Source organism: Dipodomys merriami, unplaced genomic scaffold (genome assembly GCF_024711535.1).
Source record: "Dipodomys merriami isolate MVZ:Mamm:240054 unplaced genomic scaffold, mDipMer1.0.p SCAF_11, whole genome shotgun sequence".
Classification (NCBI taxonomy): Eukaryota; Metazoa; Chordata; class Mammalia; order Rodentia; family Heteromyidae; genus Dipodomys; species Dipodomys merriami.
In genome coordinates, this window is record NW_027202382.1 from 47,083,833 (window position 1) to 47,094,860 (window position 11,028).

Consider the following 11,028-nt stretch of genomic DNA (forward strand, 5'->3'; position numbering starts at 1 on the left):
AGGAACCCCTGTCTGCTGTTGTCCAGCAAGCAGTGTGGCAGAGAGGGAGCTTGAGAGATGGGGAGAAAGAAGAGGGACAGGGGAGGGAAGAGGGGAGGAGACAGAGAGAGAGAGAGAGAGAGAGAGAGAGAGAGAGAGAGAGAGAGAGGAAGCAGATTCATGTTAGTGGCCTGGGAAGAACAGAGATCCAGGGTCTCTTGGCTACAGGGCAGCGGCACTTAGATCAAGACCCCAGGCTCCACCAAGAATGTCAGATAAATTCCTCACTACTGGGCTCAATAAACAAACAAATAAGCAAAGAATGCTCTGTGCAGGGTATGGTGGTGCATGGCTGTAATCGCAGCACATGGGGGCTGAATGAAGCAAGAGGGTCGCAGGGGTGAGGCCAGCTTGGGCTATGTAGCCAGGTTCTGCTTTGACTAAAGGAAATGTGTCCCAGGTGATGTCTGGGAAGGGAATCTACGTCACAAGAGCTCACCCAGTAATGGGGAAAGAAAAAAGAGAACCATAATTAACTTTTATGGATATTGTATTTTTTAATCTGTACTTTTACAGCCAGAGAGGAATGGTAAGAAGAATCACAGCACCATTATCCCCAGGCTCATCATCATCCACAGGCTCATCATCATCCACAGGCCTCATTCATATTTGGTCTGCTCGAATCTACCATGTCGAGTCAGTAGAAGCTGTTCCCTACTCTTGGAAGTGACCCAACTTTATCTCTGCCATCAAATACTCACATCTTCTTAATCTCTTTTATTCTGGGACATTCCTCAGCCTTCCTCTGAGTTTTTTGATTTGGACAATTTTGAGGAGAATAAGTTCGTTATTTGCGTGTTTGTGTGTAGCACTGGGGTTGGGGCGGAGTCTTTTACTAAGCAGACATTTGATCTCTTCACTCATTCCCCTAGACCTGTGTGTGTGTGTGTGTGCGTGTGTGTGTATGTGTGTGTGTGTGTGTGAGAGAGAGAGAGAGAGAGAGACAGACAGACAGACAGACAGACAGACAGACAGACAGACAGACAGAGAGACAGAGAAACAGAGAGTGAGACAGAGAATCAGAGAGAGAGAGAGACAGAGACAGAGACACAGAGAGAGAGAGATGGCAGTTTTCGAAGTAGGATCTTGGTCCATACATGGGTCAGTCTGGGCTACAATCCTCCTATTTGTGCTTCCCTTTGCCACTGAAAAGACAGGTGTGTCACCAGGCCCAGATACTTTTTGAATTGGAGCCATAAAATACTATGCCCAGGCTAGTCTCAAGCCTTAATCCCTCCCAATCTCCACTCCCCAGGCCTTCATCAAACAGGCTTGAGCAACCAGTGGACAGGTGGTTCGTTTCCCAGGTCATTCCTAACTTGAGTTAGTCTTGTGTTTCCTGGCGATGTCACCTGGAGCCCTTGTTTGGCAGCGGTACCCCACGTCCGTGCGGCATCGCAGGAGGCAGACATGGTATCTTCAAGAGATTGAGAAGAAAGCCGTCTGCATGCTGCCTGCCTTCTACCCCACTGGAGTTCTTCACTCTGTTCGGCAGAGGTGCGGCTCCATCTGGAGCCAGCTCGAGCATCCTGAGGAACTCGGTGCGGGGAGCCCCCGATTTGCATGGGTCTGAAAATAGCTTTTCTCGCTTTCTTTTTTGAAGGATATTTTCACTGAATATAGAATTTTGGATAACAGGTTTTTTTTATTTTAATTTCACGTTTTCTGTCTCCTGTCACTTCCAGTATGGAAGGCGGCAGCGTCTGTGCCACCGATCCCCTCAGGTGCAGCCTGTCTGATGGGAAGGTTTGGCTTGGAGTTGCCTCTCAGCAGTTTTACTACCCTGTGCAGTGTCAGTCCTCTGTGGCTACACCAGCACATCTGAGGAAACCATCTAAGGGAGGAAAGATGTGTTCTGCCTCATGGCTGTGGAGTTGCAGTCCATGGTCAGCTGTGGGCCTGAGGCCAGGCAGAGCATCATGGCAGAAGAGAGCAGCAGGGTGGAACAGAGCTGTGGAACCCATGGCAGCCAGGAAGCAGAGAGGGGAGGGGTGGGGACACAGTGGAGCTTTCCGGTAACCAACTCCCCCCACCAAGTCCAACCACCAGGTTTCCATCCTCTCCCCACAACGCCATCCAATTATGAGCCCATGATGGTCGATCCATTGGGTCAGAGCCTTCTGAGCCAGTGACCTCATCTGCTATCCAGGGACTGAGCTTTTAAGAGAGACTTCAACCCCAAACCTCAGTGTGTGCCAGGGGTCTGTCATCTACTTTGAGTTCATTGCTCTTGGTGTTTGCTCAGATTCTCACATCTGAAAGCTGATGGTCTTCCCTGAATTTGGGGGCTTCTTGGACACTGGTCCTGCCCATCTTCTGAGCTGGTCCCTTTCCTGTGCTAGAGCTTCTGACACTTTCACTGGGCCATGTTGGTTTTACACAAAGGAGTCCAAGGTCCTTGGGTGTGAAAATGTCTAGGCACTGTCTCCAGGCTGCAACAACACCATTACTTGTGACTTAGGGGCCCCATCTCCACCCTTGCCACACCACTCTGCCTCACCGACCCCTGACGACACTTCCAGTTCTGGCGCTTGGTCAGGAGTGGTGAGTTATCCTAGGTCTGTGTTATTCTGCCCACAGCCGCTTGTGCTGGTGGTTTCAGGGGCACGCTATGAACATGCCCTGGTCTTTCTTGCACTTGTTCATATCCAGACCAGGGTACCCCCTGCTGGCTCCTGAGACATCATAGTGGGCTGCCTGGGGTTGGCTTCACCTCGTTGTTTGTTGGGCTGCACTTGTCTTGAAGACCGGGACTGGAAGAGGACACTTGTATGGTCAGAGCATCTAACTCGGTGCTCAAGTCCTTCTGTGCGCAAGTCTTGTAGGAGGTACACGCATCCCGGGACTCTGCATCCACGTTCCCTGGATTCTTCTCAGACCCAGGCTGAAGACAGGCTACCGGGATTTTCTCCCAAGGGGTCCAAGTATGACCAAGGGGGCTTGTCAGTCAAAGAGGAGCCACCAGGCTCCCAGGGCACCCCAGACTGCGGTCAGGCCCCTGGGGGTACAAGTGGCTGGGAATCCTGAGGACCAGAGCCCAGAGGAATGTCACTTAGCTCAGGATGACCCAGCACAGGGTAGGAGCGGCGTCGCCTTCACCGGGCAGCCAGCAGCCAGACACGGCTGCCAGGGCATGATCATGCAAGATCAATGCCTCGAGACCTGGTGGGGAGTTTGTCCTGAGGGTTAGCCCAAACCAAGAAGTCGTCCGTGTCCACAGTGGGATGTAGACGGGTGACCGAGAGAGGCGGGCGCTCCTGATCCCACAGCAATGACCCATCATCTCTCCATCTCTCCCATGGGGCCTCATGGCCGCCCCTGTCCTAATGCTTCTGATCAGTTTAGTAGCCAACCCAGGCCCAGCCAGCGGAGGCACTTGGAGGCTGCTGGTGGCCTGCATCCATCACGGACTTTGACCACAGGGGAGAAGACGTGGACTCCTTAACAGGAGTCAGACGCCAACGTGGGAGGGGTCTGTGATGTCTGCAGATGGTGCCACCCTTCTGTCAGCGGTCCAGTGGTCCAGCCCTCCATCGGAGCACTGAGGGCAGAGGGAGAGGAGCAGGCCCCGCCTTCTCCTGCCTTCTCTTAGTCCCAGCATGAGAGTAGAGGACTCAGGCTGCTTCCCGAGTCCCGCCCTGGGATCTGCTCTGGGATCTTTGGGGCTTGGAGGCTTCTAGCAGTGACCCTCACCACTCAGAGTCACTTGGTCACTCCCTGACCAGGTCCATGCCAAGGGACCTGCCTGGACAAAGCCAGGGCTCCCAGTGCTCAGAGACTCCCCTATGACCTATGGGTTATAATTACTAAAGGCTGGTCCCTAGCTTGGCACCCTAGCTTGGCATCTGTGACTACATTTAGAAATAGGGGCTCTGAGAGCAATGGAGGACGTCCTGCAGGGTGCAGAGCTCAGCGTGTGGGGCAGAGGCTTGACCAGCGTGAGCAGTGGGGAGTGGCCTGGAGTGGATCCCTGCTCCCGGCCCCGGGGAAAGCACCCTGCCCATACCCAGTTCTCAAACACCTGCCTTCCAGAGCAGAATAGGGTGGATGTCTGTATTCTATGTCACTTGATTATGACAACCCCAAGAACTAGGGTCCCCGGACCAGGCCACCCACCTGTCCCCACCGATGTCCTGGTAGGACGTGGTGATGGCTCTGACAGCACTGTCTTCACCCCACGGTTCCTGACATCCAGCGCGGTCACCTCTCCCTCTACCCACCCCAGCTGCCCCCCAGGAGCTGGACGGGTCTCTGTGGTAGCAGGGGGAGGGAGCAGTTAGACCCTGAGCAGAACTAGAAAAGGACATGGCAGGAGTAAGGACAGGGGCCACTTGGTTACCTCCCGGCCCCCACCCTGCACCCTGAACGCCAAGGCCTGCTAGTGTGGACTATCTCCCAAGGGACACAGCTATGGGCAGAGAAGAGGTGAAGCTCAAGTCTCAGCCCTGCAGCTTGTGGGGTTGGTGACCCTCAGATCTCCCGTGGGGGCCTGCCACCCACTGTCTCAGCTCCCAGCTGGCTGATCACCTGTGTGGCAAAGGCACGCCTGTGAATGAAGGTGATAATTTCATGCTAGTGAATAATGAAGAGCGGCTAATGAGGTGATCTGGAATGAGCCATCTCAAAGCACTAACCTTTCAAGGGGGTGGAAAGTCAGAAAACCCTTTAGAGTCTGACCGAGGAGCTAAGAGGGCGAGGGAGTGAGGAGGGGGCCTGGAATCACCTCTCACACGGCCCAGGAACTCCAATCTGCTCCTCCACCGCACATTGGTGTTGGCAAGTGTTTCCCCGGGAGTAAAGACCACTTCCTTTCCTGGCACCAGAGAGGGGTCTGCGGCGGTGCGCAGGGCCGAGGCTGTGGCCCGTGATGGGGGAAGGGTAGAGTCAGGAGGAAAGAGCTGGAGATGCCTGCTGGACACGCTCCTTGAGCAGGAATCCCGGAGGAAGCTGTCCTCAGCTCCCAGAGTTCTGCAGGAAGTGCATCTGGGCATCACTAGACGCAGCACGGTGCCCCAGCTCCCCCAGGATTGTCACAGGAGACCACCAAGGGGCAGCCCTCCTTGTATAAGCCCTATAACATATATATGGTAAGCCAGCAGCAAGCCACAAATCCCCGAGCCTTGCTTTCTCCCCAAGACAGCCCTGAGGTAGTGAAGGGGCTGTCTGTGTGGGTCTTCCCCCAGGGACCTCCAGGTGTAGCCTTGTCCTGAGAGCTCTGGCTGGCTACTGGCACCTGAGGCTTCCTGGCTCCTCTTCCAGGGTCTTGACTGACTGCTATCTTGTAGTATCATGGCTGCAATGGAGAAAAACAGGGCCCTGGAGCTGTCTCCACACAAGTGAAGTACATCTGCAGAGCAAGCATGCTAACTGCACCTTGCATCTGTACAGCAAGCATGATAACTGCACCTTGCATCTGTACAGCAAGCATGATAACTGCAACTTGCATCTGTACAGCAAGCATGCTAATTGCACCTTGCATCTGTACAGCAAGCATGCTAATTGCACCTTGCATCTGTACAGCAAGCATGCTAATTGCACCTTGCATCTGTACAGCAAGCATGCTAATTGCACCTTGCATCTGTACAGCAAGCATGCTAATTGCACCTTGCATCTGTATAGCAAGCATGTTAATTGCACCTTGCATCTGCAGAGCAAGCATGCTAACTGCACCTTGCGTCTGCAGAGCAAGCATACTAATGCACCTTGCATCTGTACAGCAAGCATGCTAATTGCACCTTGTATCTGTACAGCAAGCATGCTAACTGCACCTTGCGTCTGCAGCGCAAGCATACTAATGCACCTTGCATCTGTACAGCAAGCATGCTAATTGCACCTTGCATCTGTACAGCAAGCATGTTAATTGCACCTTGCATCTGCAGAGCAAGCATGCTAACTGCACCTTGCATCTGCAGAGCAAGCATACTAATGCACCTTGCATCTGTACAGCAAGCATGCTAATTGCACCCCACATCTGCAGAGCAGCAGGCCCCCCCCCACTTGTAGGCGCATGTGCCCACACGCACATGTCTAGTTACACAGATGTGCACTCACACCTGGGCACAAGCACACCGGCAGGCTCACACTGGCAGGCATCCAAACAGGTGTGCAGGAGTGTCATTTTATGAGTGTACACATGTGCACATCCAGCACTAGAGACACGGTTCGTGACCCACAAATGTAGCACCCCTCCTATCTCACCTTTGCTCTTGCTCTTCCCATGGCACTGGCTGGCTCCTTTCCCCGCGCCCTCCTCGGGAGTGCCCACCAACTCTCCCAACACTCTCCCGTCTCCGGGATCTGTACCAAGCCCTCTGTCTTAGTCGTCCTGACTGGAACAAGGCCTTTGCCTGGGTGCTTCTAAGCAACCCGCATCCATCGCCCACCTTCTGAATGCTGCAAGTGTGAGGGGCGGTGTGGTGGGCCGTGATGTGCCGAGATCCATTTTCTGGCTCATGGACAAAGCCTTGGAACTGTGTTCAAGAACGGAGGAAGGGGAGAGGCGGCTGAGCCATCCTGTCAGTGCCCGTGAACTAATCGCTCCCCAGAGGCCCCCTCCAGGCATGATAGCCCTGGCTGGCACCGGGTCTTCACAGAGGAGCCTGGGCTGGCTGTCTCTAGCTGCTCGGGACAGTTTCTGTGAGCTCTGTCTTGAGTCTTGCTCAGTTGATACCAGGTATGCAGTTGGTGCGGACCTAACAGTCCCTGCCTGGGGTGTAGGGGACCCTGGGAATCAACCATGCTGCCAGAGGGACCTCCTGGTGGCAAGCCTCTGCGGGAAGACAGATTTCGACATGGGGCCTGGTACAGGGCAGCCACCTGTCCAGAGAAAGGGCGCCTCTAGAGGAAGAGGTCCGAATGCTGAAATGAAGTGGACTCACAATGCTGGGCAGAAAAGCCCAGAACGAGTTCATTTTTCTGATGACTGCTGTCCTGGCAATTTTGAAATCTGCTTGGACATCGAGCATCAGGCTCTTCTCTGAGCCGAGAATGTCAGGCGCCGATTGATTGGAATGAAAAAAGGCCCAAAGAGAGGCCCTGATTGAGAAATTCTCCTGGTAAGCATCTCAATGCTTCCTCAAATTGATTTTGGATATCAGGATCACTGATGAAGTGGAAATTTACAACTTGCTGCTGAAATTCCTCCCCGAGTCCACCATCCACTCAACAGATGGTGTTTCTTCAGGCTACCTTTAATAGCCCCAGAAATTAAATTAGAGAAGAAAGAAAGAAAGAAAGGAAGGAAGGAAGGAAGGAAGGAAGGAAGGAAGGAAGGAAGGAAGGAAGGAAGGAAGGAAGGAAGGAAGGAGAACTTCTGTAATGTTAAAAGCTTTCCGTGGCTTCAGGAATTGAGTAAATTTCCATCCACAGAGGCGGTGTGGTGTGAAAAGAAGTTGGAGATGAGGTTGTTGTTGTGAACTGAAGATGGCTACCCCTTCCTGTCTCTGAGCCACGTGCTAGAGGCCCCAGCTGGGGTCAGCAGGGCTGTGGGTGGAGCTGGGGGACTGGCAGCAGCCATACTGGGAAGTCTGGAGGGGGTGTGGGTGTCCCTGCCATGAAGTGCAATCCTGGTGGTTCCTGGCATGCATAATGTGCCACTTTACACCCACCCGGAGGGAGACGAGGGGGTGTGGCCACGGTCTTGTAGCCCAGACACACCATGGTCCTTGGTAGGTAGGTACCAACGTTCACAGCAAGGGGTGAGAAGAGACGGGGCAGGGTGTGGGTGACTCTGGCTCCATCCAGGTATGCCAGACCCAATGGTACAAGCCAGGAGCTTGCACTCTGACCCAAGCCTGTGTTCCTTGAAGTCCAGGCTAGGTCTCTTCCTCTGCCCTGGATTCCGCCCACGGGGTACCAAGCTGGAATGTTCTGATTGCTGCCCCTGGTGCCTGGGTCTCTGGCCAGATGCCGACAGCCCATTCTGAGTCGGCCACGTTGACTTCATGGGCAGAGTTTCCAGCATGGCAGATGGTCTGACGTGACATCAGGAGAATTGGGGGTGGCGTCAGAGAGAGGACCAGATGGGGGCCGGGGGGCAGAGTGCGGCACGGAGACGGAGCGTGTGTTCTGTGCATCATGGATCTCACGCAAGCAGCTCTCCCCTCCTTCATCACCGAGCCTTCCTGCCTTCCTCTCCCAGCTGGGGGGGCGACTTCCTGCTGCCTCCGCTTCAGAGCTCCTAACGAATTCATCTGAAAACTAGGCCATCTTGAACTCCCCCTTTCCGCACCTCTTCAGGGGCTCTCAGGCAAGCGCAAGCACACACCACAAAGGCTGGAGGGGGATGCTACAGTCAGACAAGCGTACCCCAAAGGCCAGAGGTGCCCTGGGTGGCGGGGGGGGGCAGGGGGGCGCGTGTGAGAGGGCCGTGACCGGTGTGTTCCCGAGGGAGGCTGGAGGCTCTCTTGCCCTTCCTCCCCTCGGCCTCTGGGTCATGACATAAGCAGTTCGGCTCTGGCAGGTGCTCTGCCCACCACACACAGCCTCACCCTGGGCTCCAGAGAAGCAAAGCCAATCGGTCATGGCCCGAACTGTGACCTTCCATCACGCTGTTCACTTTCTAAGTTAGCGCACTTATGGTAACATGGAGTTCGCAAACACAGGTGTGTTTCTTAGGGAACACTCGCTGATGGCCAGAGGTCTCCATGGCCGGCCCCCTGCCATCGCCTGGACACACAGGCCCAGACCCCTCCCCAGGGGAGGCCCCCAGCCACCTGCCCCCCCAGCCACCTGCGCACACCCCACGGTCCGTTTCTCAGCTGGGCCATGCAGGCTCAGGCTCCCATCTGGGAAACGTGTCATCGTGTCTCCTGCACCACACAGCGGGTTGTCTGCTCAGCCACCGTCCACGGAGCAATCCGAGGACAGCCGGCACCCACAGCCTCCTGTCTACCTGGGGTCTCCTCCCTGGGAGGCCAGTGGACCTCGAGAGAGACCTAGAACCATCCAGAGGCTTGGTTGGTGTGCCCTGTGCAATTCAATGCAACCCATTCAGTGCCGACACATTTCCTCTTCTCAGAGGCCTCAGGGTCCTGGGGACGGTGCGCTCTGGCCTCTGGCTCTGCTTCTCGGTGCTTCTCTTGTGCCTTTGTCCTTGAGCTGGCTAGCCTCATGGTGGTAGTATGGTTGCTGGGAACCACCCCTTAGCTGGTGTCCCTTCCTACCCATTCTCCAGTGCCTCTCTTTTCTTGCAAGAGAGAAGCAGAAGCAGACGCCTCCCACTCCACCCACGTCGTTGTTATGACAAATCGCTTCCTTCTGTCTGTTGGCCAGCATGGAATGGGTGTCAAGGTCCAGGCCTGCGGAAGAAGAGGCAGCAGGAGGACTTCCCTGGACTCGTGGCCGCTGACAACTGTGGTTTTCAGAGTGACTTGGCAGGAAAAATCCTAGCCCTCCTGGCCCAGCCAGCCCAGAGCCCATGTTAGTCGGGGGTGGGGGAGTAGGGGGGCAGGGGCTGCCCATCACCAGACACCTGTGCTCTGCACCACCCCTCCCAGGGTCTCTGTTCTGAGGAGTGAGGAAGGCAGGGGACGGACCCACAGCGGGACCCGGAGCTGACATCACAAGCAATCACTGCCATCTGTGGCTGTGAGAAAGTCTCCAGGTCTCTCATGCTCACCGTCCCCTCCCTCCCCCTCCCCCTCCCCCAGGGCCCTGTGTGACCACCCACCCCCACCCCTGTCTGGCCCTCCCTTAACTCCTGTGGGCTGGTCATGGTGTCACCTTTCTTGCTGTCTGTGTAAGCCCCCGTCAGCGACTCACGCCTGTCATCCCAGCTACTCAGGGAGCTGAGATCTGAGGATCAGGGTTCAAAGCCAGCCTGGGCAGGAAAGTCTGTGAGACACTTATCTCTGCCAGAAAACCACCAGAAAACCAGACGTGGCCCTGTGGCTCAAGTGGTAGAGCGCTCGCCTTGAGCTGAAAAGCTGAGGGACAGCGCCCATGCCCCGAGTTCAAGCCCCACAACCAACAACAACAACAAAAAAGGATAATGAAGCACAATGGGAGCTGACCCCGACTCACGTGGATGCGTGGACAGAGCTGACTTGTAGGGTCAGACATTCCCACGAGACACGTTCCCAGACAGCCCTGTAGCCTGTTTCTTTGGCATCTGAGTTTGGTGTCTTTGCTTGGACGCTATTTCCAGGAGCCCCTAAGGACCCTGGACAGGGCTGCCGGTGGCCGTCCTGCGGGGCTGCGGGGCCTGCTCTGGAGGGAGGAAGTGTCCGCTCCCAGCCCCCAGAGGATACAGGAGTCAGTTGGCGAAGGTGCCTTGCGCCCTGCGATGCCAGTGCTTGGCCTCCCCCGGTCCGCCCCGTGGCCACGCTCCTCAGAGGGTGTGTTGTGACAGCCACGTAAAACGCTAATTAGCCTGTCACAGAGGCTTCAGCTTGTCACACACACCTCTCCTCTCCAGCATCGCCCATCAGGCAAAACAGCAACATAGAACCAAGGGTGAGGGGTGGGGCTGGCACCGTGCAGGGAGAGCCTCTGGGCCAGGGATTGAGAGCCCAGCAAGTCCCCACACCCTCCCTGCTAGGGCCAGGGCCTTCTGCACATGCCTGCCTTGGGTCCTGTGGGCACTCTGGGGGCTCTTGGAGAACCTTTCTTCCTGGCCAGGTCTTCCTGGGCTGGAGATGGGATGGAGGGAGGATTCTAAGCCCAGCAGTGGGTCTCTCCCGAAAGCCTGTGGCTGGAACCCCTCTGCCCCCCTCCACCCTCCACCCCCCACCCTCGCCCCGGCTCCTAAATGTGAACCACAGTGCCTGAGGGGAGTTTAGGGGCCAGGAACTGCTTCCAGGGGATAAATCCAACTTGGGAAACACAGCAGAACCATTTCCAAGCAGAAGTAGCATGTGCCAAGGCCCAAGGCAGAGGTAGCTGGTGGGTCTGGGAAAATGCAGAGGCGTTCTGCATCCGGCCAGATCAGGGCTGAAGGCAAGGCAGCCTCTCTGAAGACACCAGGCAGCCCTCAGTTCTCCATGCTAG